At 49.8% G+C, this 14,868-nt stretch overlaps 1 protein-coding gene across 2 annotated transcripts in view; it reads left to right on the top strand.

Moving 5' to 3' along the window:
• The window catches only part of GDPD5 (glycerophosphodiester phosphodiesterase domain containing 5), a 90,260-nt gene that overhangs the window by 26,567 nt on the left and 48,825 nt on the right, over window positions 1–14,868 (top strand). For both annotated transcript variants that reach the window (XM_023209373.3, XM_026447473.2), the window contains exon 2: window positions 8,797–8,880. The gene's annotated coding sequence lies outside the window, so the exon portion shown is untranslated. The remainder of the gene's footprint in view (window positions 1–8,796; window positions 8,881–14,868) is intronic.

The raw sequence follows: 14,868 nt of genomic DNA, 5'->3' as shown, positions 1-14,868 counted from the left end.
AAGGGAATAGGAAATGTAGAAGCAGAAAGAGAAAGAGGAGAAGCAAGAGGCTATTTCGAGCCAAGCTCCATAGAAGAACTTTGGCTTTGTCTTCCAGAGGAACTCTCATGGGGACACTGTAGGTCATACCCTAGGGCTGGCCCTCCAGGGGCAAAGATGCTGGAGAATTCATACCTCTCCCTCCTGAGTCAACGGATTGTATGAGATAAAGCATGTAAGGTGCTGATTGCCCAGGACCTGGCACCAGCAAGTGACAGCTATGAGAAAGGGGTGTACAGAAGGGGGAATCCCAGGCTGTGTGGTCAGCAAGGGGCAGTGCCTTCTGAGAGCCTCCCTGTGCTCCACTGCTCCTCTAGCCTCAGGTCTTTGTCTGTCAGCTTCTAGAGGCAAAATCCCACAGAGCTCCCGCCCTCATTGTTCTCCCGGATGACTTGGCTTTAGGCAATCTCCCCAGTCAGTCCAGGTCCCTCCCAACCCTAGAGGCCGGCCCTGGTGCCCTGCTGTAGTTCTCCCTTCCAGCCCACCCATCAGTGGTGATTACGAGGTGGGACAAGACTTAAGGACAGAGATTAGTTCAAGGCCATGGAAGCACCAAATGCCCATAGAGGAAATCAAGGCCGTTGTGGCCCATCCCCGCCTGAGTCGAATTTGGATTTGACTTTTCTTCGCAGCCCACCCACTCTGTGTTTCCATAGAAGGTACTCAGGGATCGCTTGAGGGAACTTGCGTTGGTCAACACATTCCAGGAACAAATAAACAGGTTGCCCTTCCTGGCTGTACTGACTAGATCCTAAGACTCCGACTATGTCTCACTTTCACTGGTGATACCAGCCTGGGTTAGCCCTCATGGGACCCACTCTTACCTTCTCCTGTCCCCTGTGATATCACAAGAGATGTTACCCATGATCTGGCCTCCCCACTCAGGCCTCTGGGAGTCAACCTCCCCCTCCACTCCCCCCACCCCCAACAGACCATGACAGGCCTGGGTGCTAGTCCACACTCTGTCACCTGCTGTGTGACCTTAGCCAAGTCACCTCCCATCTCTGAGCCTCGTGAGGTACCCTATGTTTGTAACCAGTTTTGTATGTGCTCACCTAGAAATCAGGCGATTGTAACATGGTGTTAATCCCTGCTTGATGCAGTGGATGCCCAGAAAGGTGAAGTGATTTGCCGGTGATCACACAGCAAAAGGGCAGAGAGGGCTAGGACCTGCTTCCAACCCCACGGCCAGTTAAGTGAGCATCCTATTCTTTTATCAGCTCTGCTCTGGCCCCCCAGCCCCTTTGATTCAGAACTTGAATTAAGCCCCTAGTGGTCAGGATGAACTGAGCCAGGCACCGAAGTGGTCAGTCACTGCTGCAAACTCATTAACTCATTTGATTCCCATGTATTGAGTACCTATGGTATAAGGGGTTCTGTGCTCAGATAAGTACAGTTTAACTTTCACCACGTTTAACATAGAATCCACTGCAAAGGCTTGGGGCACCTGCAGGCGCCAAGAGAGAGGGTGCCCTTAGGGTGGTGGTACCAGAGGAGAAAGTGGTCTAGAAAGTCTAGAGCCCCCTCACTGTCCAGGAGGCAGGCAGGGAGTGGCTAGGTTGGGGAGGTGGATGTCAGGGAAACAAGTTTGTTCTCTCCTGGGTATTCATTGCTGCCTGTGGTGGGTCCAGCACTGTGCCAGGCTGGGGGTGAGGCTGGGAGACAGCTTTGATTCACCGTCAAGGCCTCCACCCCTTACGCGTCCTGCCGCCTTTGTTCACACGATGCGCTTGGTGTGTTTATCTACACCATTAGCTCGTGGGCTTGTCCAGCAGGGGCTCCGTCTGTCTGCTGGGCATACAGGAGAGCTCAGGAAATGTGTGTTGGGGACTAGATTTTTGGTGTCTAGACTGGCTTGGTAGTAGGAGTATGAATCCAGGAGACCCTAAATCCCTTCGAGCCTCTGTTTACCATCTATAAAAAGTGTCTACTGCAGCCAGGCATGTGGCTCATTCCTGTAATCCTAGCACTTTGGGAGGCCGAGGTGGGCAGATCACTTGAGCTCAGGAGTTCAAGACCAGCCTGGGCAACATGGCAAAACCCCCTCTCTACAAAAAAATACAAAAATTAGCCGAGTGTGATGGCACATACCTATAGTCCTGGAGACTCAGGAGGCTGAGGCGGGAGGATCGTTTGAGCCTGGGATGTAGAGGTTGCAGTGAGCCGTGATTGCGCCACTGCACTCCAGCCTGAATAACAGAGCGAGACTCTGTCTCCAGAAAAAAAAAAAAAAGTCTGCAGTGGGAGGCTAAGAGGAGTAAGATAGCACACACAGAAACCTTGGCCTCGTACAGAAAGTATGTCCAGCCCTTGTAAATGTTGAGCAGTATTAACAATAGATGGGCCCTCGGCACTGTGCCAGCCTGAGCAGGAAACATGAGGGAGATGGGGTCTGGCCCCTGTTACAGCCACTGCACACTGTACAGTTTACACAGCCCTGTTACATCCTGCTCACTGGTTCTCCCTGTCATCCCAAGATGGGATCTGGGCAGGTGCCAGTATCCCCATATGACAAAGGAAGATGTTGACCTGCCTTCCAGTGGCCAAGCCAGGAAGAAAAGCCAGGTCTCCTGGCTCTCAGTCTCCTGCTCACTCCTCTGCTCCCCCACCTCCTGAACTTGCTTCCTGCTCTCTGGAAGCTCTTTGTGAAAGATGCTAGGAAGGGCAGTGGGCAAGGAATGTGGAGATTTGCCAGCCCAGGTGTTGGGGGCCGAGGGTACACTGTGGTGGCTTTAGCCCAAAGTAGGTTACTGTGGCTAGTAGGTCCAGAGTAAGGGGGCAAGAGGAGAGGTGAGGGAGGGGGACTGAGTGGGGATGCAGAGGAGGAGGAAAATAGCTGTGGGCTACAGGTCACCAGGACCACTGCCCAGCTGGATGGCAGGGGACTACTAGCCTGGTGCAGCAGAGGCTGCTGGGCCCTCCCAGCCTAGCCGGCTCCCTTTCCAGGGGGATGGTGTAACAAGAACTGGGGATGGAAGACCCTGGGCACCCTGGCTCCCCTGCAAGGTGGTGTTGGAGCTGAAGGGACTTTAAGGAGTACAGGGTCTGTGGGAGAGGCCAGTCAAGTTGTGGTCACTGCCCCTGAGGAAATTTGAGTGCTTACTGCCCTGGAAATACAGCCCCATGCACAAGGCATAAGCATAAGGACCTTCCATGTGGAAAGCACCTGTGAAAGGCGGACTGGGTAAGGCAGGGCTGGCTGGCAGACACGCAGTTGCTCACAGATGTGAAGTCACCAGCACGGGTGACCTGGGCCCCGCAACATAAGAGGTGGTGGGTGGGGAGTGGACGGGCCCCTCCTAAATTCAGAGAACTGAGAGCAAAAACACAAATAGAGATCCATGTATCTTTGTCAGATATTTGAAGGTTGTAAAGCAAGCCAGGAGACTGTTAAATAAAATAGATTTGATTTTCCCACCTTGACAAGTATACCTTCACAATGTACATTGAAATACGTACATTGTGTACTTATTTACATTGTGTAAAGTTTAGTTTTATTTGACTGAGAGTGATAAAATATCAAGCATGTCTGAATTTAATTACTGCACATCTCTGGGTATATTGTTGTTAAGCTGATGATGTTCAGATATAAAAAATAAGACTTAACAGTTCTTTTTTTTCTTTTTTTGAGACAGAGTCTCACTCTATGTCACCCAGGCTGGAGTGCAGTGTGGTGCGATCTCAGCTCACTGCAACCTCTGCTTCCCAGGTTCAAGTGATTCTCCTGCCTCAGCCTCCTGAGTAGCTGGGATTATATTGAATATATATTTGAATTATATATATATATATAGTTTGTGTGTGTGTGTGACAGAGTGTCGCTCTGTTGCTCAGGCTGGAGTGCAGTGGGCATGATCTTGGTTCACTGCAACCTCTGTCTTCCAGGTTCAAGCGACACTCCTGGCTCAGCCTCCCGAGAAGCTGAGACTACAGGCACGTGCCACCACACCCAGCTAATTTTTTGTATTTTTAGTAGAGACAGGGTTTCACCATGTTAGCCAGGATGGTCTTGATCTCCTGACCTTGTGATCTGCCCTCCCAAAAGTGCTCCTGACCTCGGCCTCCCAAAGTGCTGGGATTACAGATGTTAGCCACCGTGCCCAGCCTTTATATGTATTTTGTTATTGTTGTTGTTGAGATGGAGTCTCACTCTGTTGCCCAGGCTGGAGTGCAGTGGCATGATGGTAGTGCACTGCAACCTCTGCCTCCCTGATTCAAGTGATTCTCCTGCCTCAGCCTCCTGAATGGCTGGGACTACAGGCGTGTGCCACCACACCCGGCTAATTTTTTTTTGTTTAATAGAGACGGGATTTCACCATGTTGGCCAGGCTGGTCTTGAACTCCTGACCTCAGGTGATCTGCCTGCCTAGGCCCTCAAAGTGCTGGGATTATAAGCGTGAGCCACAGCATCTGGCCATCAAATTTTGTATACTTTAAATACAAACACATTTTATTTTTAGTACTTTAGATTATTGCCATCAACAGAACACAAGTGATGAAAATCTTGATTATAACAATATAATTAGTGATCTTGCTAAAATAAAGATTTTATAAAATAAATAAAAATGAACTGTGGCCAGGTGCAGTGGCTCACACCTGTAATCTCAGCACTGAGGCTGAGGCAAGCAGATCACTGAGGTCAGGTGTTCAAGACCAGCCTGGCCAACATGGTAAAACCCCATCTCTTCTAAAAATATAAAAATTAATTGGGCATGGTGGCACATGCCTGTAATCCCAGCCACTTGAGAGGCTGAGGCAGGAAAATAACTTGAACCTGGGAGGCAGAGGTTGCAGTGAACCAAGATCTTACCTCTGCACTCCAGCCTTCTAGCCTGGGTGACAGAGTGAGATTCTGTCTCTAAAATAAATAAATAAATAAATAGTAAACAAATGTAAATATAAACATAGGCAAATTTATTTTATGTTTTCAAGAGGGTTTTTATGCCATAAAATCATCTATTAAAATTAAAACAATACCCATCACAATGAATGATCAGATTTTTAAATAAAATCTTTACATATACATGAAATATTAATTCAATTTTTGAAAATTTTATAGAAATGAAACTATTCACAGTTCTAGTATTCAATGTCCATATCTAGTTGCAAATTTAAAGAAATATACCAGACTTCATGTTACATTAATGTGAGTTGCAGAATATTGTAAGATGTTCCTCAGCCACCATGTGCATTTTTGTGAATATCACACTAATTCATGAGTACTTTTAGAACCACAAATTGGAGCAGGAAGAAATGCCAAAATAAAGGATGCACAGCAGGACTGGAATAGAGATGCTTGCTTATGCAAGAAACTCGTGCTCGCTGCTGTCTGGGAGGAAGGCTTTGACAAGCTAACTTGTGTCTCCCTTATATATTTTTGCCATTCAGGCCCCCCCCACTGCACCCCTTCCCCAAGCAGCATCCATTTCCCCCACTCAGCAGCAACACGACCCGTAGACCTTTACAGCATCTTAACAGAATCACCTTTTGTTCTTCAAGTTCAAGAGATGGAAAGGCCTGGCATGGTAGCGTGCCTGTAGTCCCAGCTACTCAGGAGGCTGAGGCCAGAGGGTTGCTTGAGCCTGGGACTTCAAGCCTATAGTGTGTTATGATTGTGCCTGAGAATAGCCACTGCACTCCAGCCTGGGCAGCATAGTGAGACCCAGTCCCCAACTCATGCCTTAAAAAAAAAAAGAAAAGAAACAGAGAAGAGTTTAACTGGAGCCTTACAGGTGTTAATCAGGAGCGAATGTTTAGGATTACAGGTCACATGAGTGTAACGTAACAGAGGCTCCTGTGTACTCTAATGAATTTATTTGTGAGTGTGTGTGTGTGTGTGTGTGTGTGTGATGTGTGGGGGCCCCTTTTCCCTGTGTAAGGGTGTTCGGGGGGTGAATCTTCTTGCCAATAAAGAGTTCTCTATCATACAGTGAACAATAGATAAATGATAGATCTTATGCTATAGCTAAAGTTTTACGTCTAGGTATCTTAATTCACTCGTTCATTTCACTCATGTGCATTTGTTCATTCACTTAAAACCCTATATTTGCAAGGTGCAGTGGCTCACGCCTGTAATCCCAGCACTTTCGGAGGCCAAGGAGGGTGGATCACCTGAGGTCAGAAGTTCAAGACCAGCCTGGCCAACATGGTGAAACCCTGTCTCTAGTAAAAATACAAAAATTAGCTGGGTGTGGGGTGTGCCTGTAATCGCAGCTATTCAGCAGGCTGAGGCAAGACAATCACTTGAACCTGAGAGGCAGAGGTTGCAGTGAGCCGAGATTGCACCATTGCATTCTAACCTGGGCAACAAGAGCGAAACTCCGTCTCAGAAATAAAATAAAACCCTATATTCACTTGCTCCAACCCTTCATTTCATGTAGATTACCAGGCTATAGCAGTCTTTTAGTGCAGTCCATGACCCAAGAATGAGGATCAGAGAGGGTACTGGTACTGATGTACCTAAGATGCACAGCCAGTCCACAGCAGAAAAGTCCTCAGGCCAGGCAGCAAAAAGTGGAGGGTGAGTGCCAAGTTTGAATGTCAGGTAAAATCTGAGCAGATGTTGCTGTGTCCCAATCAGCTTCCCTTCCTTCACCAGCTTCCACTACTAAGCCATCTGCCCCAGGGCACTGGGGGATCCTGCAGGGAGTTTCTGCTTGAAGAGCCTCTTCCTGTTTGGGGCCGAGCACTTCCTTCAGTGACTCACAGGCTCCCATTGGCCCCGTGCTGGGAAGGCAAGGTGGGGGTAGAGCCAGACCCCGGCGTGTCACCCTCAGCCTGAGACCCCAGCTGGGTGACCTGACACAGGGCAGTGGGCACAGGCTGGAGGTAGGAGGAGGGGAATGGCAGGAGGATGTGAGAGCATTCTGCCTCACCCAGCCTGGTGGGCAGGATGGAGAGAAGAGTGGGGAGGGGGAGTGGGGAGGGGGACGGCCTCCACATCCAGCCAACCCCACAGGTAGTTTCCAGGGCAGCTGTGGGACCAGGTAAGGCTGACAGCAGAGCTGAGAGCCCTGAGGAGACTCTGCGGTACTTTCTTTTCTGACAGGCAGAACGGTGTGGTGGAAGGAGCACTGGGACGGAGTCATGGACTTGTATTTCTCACACCAACTTTCTGATGGTCATTTCAGTTTTCTGCCCCTATCTGGGCCTCAATATCCATGTCTGTCTGATGGGGGAGCGGTTTGATGGCTGTGGCGTTTTGTGCAGCTTATAGGTTTGAGCTTGAATTCTGGCTCTGCTGCCTTGCTGGGTGTGTTCACTTCTCAGAACCTCCATTTCAAAATCTGAAATAATAGTCACTTTAAGTGTTTTATGTATGGTAACTAATTTAATCCCCACATTGACCCTATGGGGTAGGTTTTATTATTCGTAGTATTTTACACCTAAGGAGATTGAGGCACAGAAAGGTTAAGTAATTTGCCCAAGGTCACAAAGTAAGAGCCAAGATTCTAACTTGTGTAGTTTGACTGCAGGTCCCATGCTGTTGACTCATTCTGGCCTTGCTACTCAAATTGTGGTCCAGGGACCTGCAGCATCAGCATCACCTGGGAGCTTATCAGAAATGCAGAATCTCAGGCCCCAGCCTAGACTTACTGAGTCAGACGGCATTTTAACAAGTTCCCTAGGTTTCTAAGGTCCAAGCCCCAGGAAATATAAATAGACCATGGCTTCTCAAACATTAAAGTTTAGAGGAGAAGCCACTGGTCTGTTTATATTTCCTCTGCCACTTAGGCCTTAGGATCATTGTAGGGGGTAGAGGAAATAAGTATGTTTTATAAACTGTAAAGTGCTGTACATTTAGGGCACTGTGAGAAACCTGGGGACTGGAGGTGCAGAGTGGCAGGCCTGGTAGTGTCCCAAGTGCTGATCTCTCAGTGGCTGTCATTTCCCAGCTGTCTCTGAGTCCAGCTCTGTCCATCTCTGGTTCACACACGGAGACGTGTGTTTGGCTGTGTGTTTCTTGCTGGTGTGTGGCTCTAGAGTCCAGTTGGGTTGGGGAGAGTTGTCATATTGGCACCAGGAGGCTCAGGTCCCAGCCCTGGCTCTGCCTCCGTGTGATGTAGATAGGCCTCCGTCCCTGCAGCCTCAGTGTCCCTAGTAGACAAGGTGTTAGCATCCTCTGAAGCCTGCAATGCTGACCTGCAGTCTCCTCCTCACCTCTCCTGGCCCCTCTGCTTCCCATGGCCTGTCGATACCATCTCTTTTCCCAGTTCCTGGGCGGGGGGTTGCCCTGCTGGCTGCAGGAGCTGGCGATGGGGGAGGTGGTGCATGAGTCAGAGCTCAGGCACGTAATTGTGGTGCCCCAGATCCCACCTCCGGGCTACCGTCCTTCCCTTAGCGGCTGCTTTAGAAGAACAGCTGGTTTGGCAGCTACCTCAGAGAAGCAGGTCCCTGGGCAGTGTGAAAGGGCCTCTGCCCCCAGGGTGGCTGAGCTTTGGATCCTGGGTCCGTGGGTCCTGGAGGGGCAGGAGTGGTTCAGGGAACAGGTTGTATGAGTTGGGCCTAGGGCTAGTTTGTGGGCAGCATGCGTGGAGGTGGATTGCATGTGCCGGGTTTCATGGCTGGGGATTAGATCACGTATGTCCTGTTAGCCCTCCCACCAGCTTTGTGGCTTCCCCAGGGCAGGGACTCGGTGTCACCCATCACTGGGCCCCACACTCAGCATGGGATGGTCGCTCACTAAGGGTCAAGTGGAACAGTAGAAGGCAGGATGAACTGATGAATGAACTCACTGGGTTTATCCCCTTTTCCTCTCAGCTCTCCCAGTGAAGTGATATCACCGCCTCTGTGGACAGGACACCCCCAGGAGCCCAGCTCACAGCCACTGGTACCTTCTTCCAGGTAAAGAGAAAAGGAGGGAGGGAGAAAGGAGTTCAAGACAGGCTGCAGAGGGCAGCTGTCTGGGTTCTTACACAATGTCCACCTCCCCCATGGGGGCAGCACTCTACGGTTTATGAAAAGGCATAAATGGGATTATTGTCCCATTTTATGGACAGGAAAAAACTGAAGCTCTGAGTAGACTTGTCTCTTGCTTAGTACAGCGTTCCAGGTACTTGTCTGAGAGCCCATGAGGCTGATACCGTGGTTATCCCCGCTTTATAGATAAGGAAGCTGAGGTATAAAGGCATTTAGAAACTTGCTCCATTAAATACATGGTAGAGCTGGGTTTCAAACCCAGCCAGGTCGCCAGGCACGGTGGCACGCACCTGTAGTCCCAGCTACTTGGGAAGCTGAGGCAGGAAGATCGCTTGAGCCCAGGAGTTCGAGTTGCAGTGAGCTATGATTGTGCCACTACACTCCAGCCTGGGTGACAGAGTGAGACTGTCTCTAAAAAAAAAATTAAAATAAATAAAAACCCAGGCAGACTGACCTCTTCACAAACCCTGTGATTTACTGCCCCTCAACAGCCCAGCATTAAACTAAGTTTCCTTGACCTCCAATCTGAGGGTTGAATGGGCTCCCAACTCCAGAGAAGATTTATATTTTAAAAGAGAATCCTAGAGAAAGTGATGCTTCCTCCAAAGGAGTGAATGACAAATAGTGGATTTGGAGGCCTTATATCATGGAACTGGCATGAACCTTCAAGGTGGGCCAGCCAACTCCTGGGACTTTCTTCCTCAGCATTCAAGCAAGCTCGGTTTTCATTGGTCACCAAGGTGAAACCTGGACATTTGAAGGAAGAGAGGAAAAGTTTAGGCCCCAGGTTCTCCGACATGCCTGGAAGCAGGGAGACTGCTGCTCTTTGCAGAAGACTATGAAGAGTAGCAATGTTCATGACAGTGATGAAATTAGTATCCTGTGCTAGATCTGAGGTCATCTTACACTAGATATGGTATAGAAATGTGCAAATGGATATCAGAGGTTTAAGAAAAATTTGTGAGAGAAAAGTACCTAATTTAGTCTTCTTTTTGTTTGTTTGTTTTAGTAAATTAATTTTTTCTGTAAATTGGGAAAAGGCTAATTATTATTCAGAGGCAGAATTCAGGCTTTCAGAAGTGCCTCTGCAGTTGTGTGGTGTAAGATGCTTTGATTGGTTCTTTTTTTCCTTCCGTCTTGCATTTAACCAGCTTTTTGACTGACAACTAATTAGGTACCTCCTTGGTGCCAGGCACAGTGCAGGGGACATAGGTCCCCTGTACAGTGACTCTTCTAGCAAGGACAGGGCCTGGCATATCTTATGTCCCCATCACCAGGTGTGGGGCTTCAGACACTATAGGTCTTCAGAAAAGCTTGGCCAAGTGGATCAGAAGTCTGAACCTGGGGAAGCTCTCAGTCTGGCGGGCGAGGCAGCCACGGAAGCAGATAATTACAGCACACTGAGGCCTGTGATCATTCTCAGGAGCTCTGCCAGATGATGTGAGCACAAAAAGGAGGAGGCAGTGGGCTTTTGTTGGGGGGAATTAGCCCAAGCTTTGCACGGGGTCTGTTTGTTAAGATGGATGGAATTTGGATTGGGATTTGGGGAGGGCTTTCCTGGCAGAGGGCCCAACCTGAGTGAGGCATGGAGGTGGGAAAGCTGGGTAGGTGTTGTCTTTGGAGCACAGTGGTACAAGGAGGGGCAGGAGAGGACAGAGACAAGATTGCTCTGTACAAATCTCCACTGTACTCACGCTGCTCCTCCTCCTCCTCCGCCCTTTCATTTACTTGGTGTGCCCCACTTTCCCACTCCCCCTTCCCTGGGACTGAGGAAGAGCCATCAGAAAAAGCCAGCCTGGCCCCTGCGGCTGAGCCACTGGGCTCCTGGAAGGGGCTTGCACAAGTCAAACTGAGGATGGGGGATGCTGAAAGTCTCTGCTGCCCCCAAGTAGTTGTCCCGGGGCCCTTCACTCTCTCTGCCAGCTCCCCAGAGAGCCTGTCAGTGTCACTGGGGGAGAAGGGGGTGGGGGCAGGATCTCTTCTTAGGATGGCCTTCCTACAGTCCTGTTGGCTTGGAGAAAACTACTCAGCCCTCTAGGGAGGGAGGGGCCTGTCACTAGGAGTATGCGAGCCTAGGGAAGCTACTGGCTGGTCTGGAGAGACTGGAGAACCACCAGGAGGAGTGGCACAGGGGATTTCTGAATAGAAGGGGAGGCTGGATGGAGTGCCTCCAGGACTTTGGTGCCGTTACTTTGTGACTTAGCAGTCTGAAATCCAGGGATAGTTTGAAGATGCCAGTTGAATTGTTCAATGAGGATTCCATGACACTGTGAGTCTTGGGTGAAGTGATTCTAGAGCTCCAATTTGGGGCATTTGGAGCCTGAGATTTTGAGTTCTGAGATGCTAAGCTGTGCCCTCTGGGAAAGGCCAGGTCACTTTTGGTGACTGCTCAGCCCAAGCTCATAGCCCTGACCTGGGAAAGAGAAGTCCTTTCTGTACCAAGAGAACCCAAGGCCCCTGGGCAGGCTCCTGAGCTGGGGAAGAACTAGTCTACCTTCACCTCTGGGCCCTGCCAGCCTCCTCGCGAGAGGAATGGCAATCAGAGGTCTCTTGGGACAGAAGTGTTGGGTAAACAGGAGGCCCTGGCATCACCGTGGAAAGAGATTAATAGTGACCCTAATTATGGCATGATTGATTCTTGGAGGCTCCGGCTGAGCCCCAGCCTTGGCCACTGAGTAACATTTCCCCAGAATGAGCAGGCTTGCAGGGCCTGGGTGGCACAGACCCCATCTGCCTCTTCACCTCAAGGCCTCTCTCCCTGCCTCCTTCCAGGCACCTCTTCCCCAAGCCTCTCCCAACTGGAAGCTGCCTGCCCCTGTGACTTAGACTTCCTTCCTGCCCCTAGGTCTGGTTACCTTCTCTGCAGATTCCATTAGAATCTAGGGCTTCACTGAGGCCCAGAGAGGTAGAGCGACTTCACCAAGGCTGTACAGTAAGATGGTGGCAGCTGGGATCTCTCTGTTCAAGCCATCAAATGAGGCTATGCAATGGAAAATAGACTGAATCGTGAGTTACCTGCAGGAGGCTGGGGCTGTAGAGCATAGGGCAGGGCCGGGGATGAGTGGGTTCCACATTTCACTGGTTGGGCTCTTTCCGGAATCTTTCCTGTCTCCCCCACCTCCAGCCCTCGTCCTGGGGCCAGAAATTCATTTTGTAGGTTTGGGTTTGGTTGTTTTGTCTTGGGAAACGGTCCACTCGGTGAGCTGTTTGGGGTCCCCTCTGCCCTGGGAGAAGCCCCAATCACTGCCCTCCCTGCCACCTAGGCTTCTGCTGTGCTGTCTCCTTACCTAAAATGCCCTTCCTTCTCCCCTTTGTGCTGCAAATCTTTTCTCATTTCTGAATTCTGCATAGATCTCACCATCTCCCGGAAGCCCCTACAAAGTGGTCAGAAAACACAGAGTTGTGGCATCCAGAAGAGATCGTGACCCAGTCAGAAAGGGCTTCCCGGAGGAGGGGCTACCTGAACTGAGATGAGCAGGAGTTCGCCAGGCATTGAGGATAGGCAGAGGGGTCCCAGGGCTGAGGTGGTTTCACAGGCACAGCTGGGTTGGGAGCAGTGATGGATGAAGTGGTAAGGAAGGACCACAGAAAGGCCTGCTCCAAGGCCATGATCCTGGAGCCCTATGGAAACAAGTCACCATGACCCTGCACCTTTCATGCCTGGCATTTTACTGTAAGGGAAGTTTGGGGTCATCACTATTTGTGAGTCATCTAGGCCACAATGTACCTACACCTTGATCCCTATCAAAGATGGTGGAGGCTCTTGGGCAGGGCCAGAGCTCTGCCCTGGTGCTCAGGATGACCAGGTGCCTAACTTTGTTATGGGCCTTCCTGCCACTTTCATCCAAGTTTTGAACTGCATCCTAGGAGAGTGACTGTCAGGATGCCCAGTGATTAGCCATGGGAGCAGGGGGGAGCTCTTCCCCAGTCAGACCAGGGAGAGATCAGGGGTTGGCCTTCCCTTTTCCTCAAGCAGCCCCCTCTCTGCTTTGCTACTGGGGGTGAGGAAAGAGCAGGTACATAAAGAGTTTTAGAAGTTGAGTGCTGGAAAGGCCCTTGGAGATCAGCCGAGGGTGCTCAAACCCTCCCATGATACAGATGGGAAAACTGAGGCCAGAGGCTTGGGGCGGTCACTCAGCCCACTGGTGTTCGAGCTAAGCCTCAGACCATCATCCCAGGGCTGGGCTGGGGTTGAGGCCCAGCGAGGACAGCCATGGCCGAGGAGAAGGGGGGTTTCTCTCCATCTACTTGCTTGCCCCCTTCCCCAGGGCCCTAGCACAATGCCAAAGGTCGGCCTCCCATCCCCACCAATCCTGGCACTGTTGGGGATTTTTCCTTTCCTCCCCAATGTTCCTAGACTCATTCTGCCTATGCTTTCCTGATACCAACCAAAATATTGAGCTTGGTCCGTTGAGGTACAATTTTCAGTTATACAGGTGCTGCAGCTGGCATTGACGTGGAAGGTGATAGAAACGTGAACAGGCCCGCCCTGTGAGGCTGCAACCATGGAGAGTCTGGACTTTAGAGTCAACAGCCCTGGGTTCAAATCCTCCCTCCTCCGTGATTAGCTGTTTGACCTTGGGTGAATTACCTAACCTCTTGGGTGTGCGCATGCGCGTGTGTGTGTGTCTGTGTATTTAATACTCTTTTTCAAAAGCAGTTTTAGGTTTGCAGTAAAATTGATTGGAAAGTACAGAGAGTTTCCATGTACCCTCCTCCACATTCTCCCTCCCCACAGTCTGGCTTATTCTTTTACATCTTATATTAATAAGGTACATTTATTACAATTGATGAACTCATATTGGTTAATTATGATTGACTAAAGTTCATAGTTTACGCTATGGTTCACTCCTCGTGTTGCACACTGTATGGGGTCTGACACATGTCCATCATTACTGTGTCATACAGAAGAGCTTCGTGGCCTCAAAATTCCTTGAGCACCACTTATTTTTCCCTTCCCCCTGAGTCCCTGACAGCCACTGATCTCTGTACTGCCTCCACAGTTTTGCCTTTTCTAGAACGTCACTTAGTTGGAATCATGCAGTATATAGCTTTCCAGATTGGTTTCTGTCACTTAGCAATATGCTTTCAAGGTCTCTCCATTGCTTTTTGTGGCTGGGTAGCTGACTCCTTTTTATTGCCAAATAATATTCCTCATTGTGTGGAATGCACTGCGGTTGGTTTGCCCATTCTTTCAGGCCCACATTTGCAATCTGTTAGGTAAGACCATTGGTCTTCGCTCAGAAAGGTTGTCAAGGGGAGGGAATGCCTATGCAGTGCTCAGCACGGTACCCAGCAATGACCTGGAGTGCCAACACCACCCAGCAGCAAGTGCTAGCACATCAAACAGTAACCATTGTGGCTGGTAGTCCTCACACTGTACATATGTTAGCTCAGCCAATTCTTTTTATTATTATTTATTTATTTTTTTAGAGATGGAGGTCTCACCATGTTGCCCATGCTGGTCTTGAACTCCTGGTCTCAAGTGATCCTCCTGCCTCGGCTTCCTCAAAGTGCTGGGATTACAGGCATGAGCCACGGCACCTGACCTCACTCAGTTCTTGAACACGTTTACTGAGTGCTTAACACCTGTTAAAAGCTGGCAACACAGTGAATATCCTCATACCAATCAAGGTTTGGAATTGCAAATAACAGAAACAATTCAGGTTAATTTGGCAGAAGAGTTCCTTGGAAGGAACTAGAGTTGTTTCCAGAATCTGAGGGGTCTGGAGACCTATGCCTGGGTAGGAGTGGAGGGGGCCCAGGTACAGCCAAGGTTTCCAGGCTGTCGTCCCCTCTGGTGCAGCTGCCACGGACCTCGCAGCACCTCACAACTAGTGCAGACATTCACGTGACTTCCAGACCTGGGCACTTAAACAAAAAAAAAGTTTTATTGAGATACAGTTCCCAACC

This window comes from Piliocolobus tephrosceles, chromosome 13, assembly GCF_002776525.5.
Source record: "Piliocolobus tephrosceles isolate RC106 chromosome 13, ASM277652v3, whole genome shotgun sequence".
NCBI classification, from domain to species: Eukaryota; Metazoa; Chordata; class Mammalia; order Primates; family Cercopithecidae; genus Piliocolobus; species Piliocolobus tephrosceles.
Note: the sequence above shows the minus strand (reverse complement) of the source record. Positions and strands in the feature narration are given on the sequence as shown.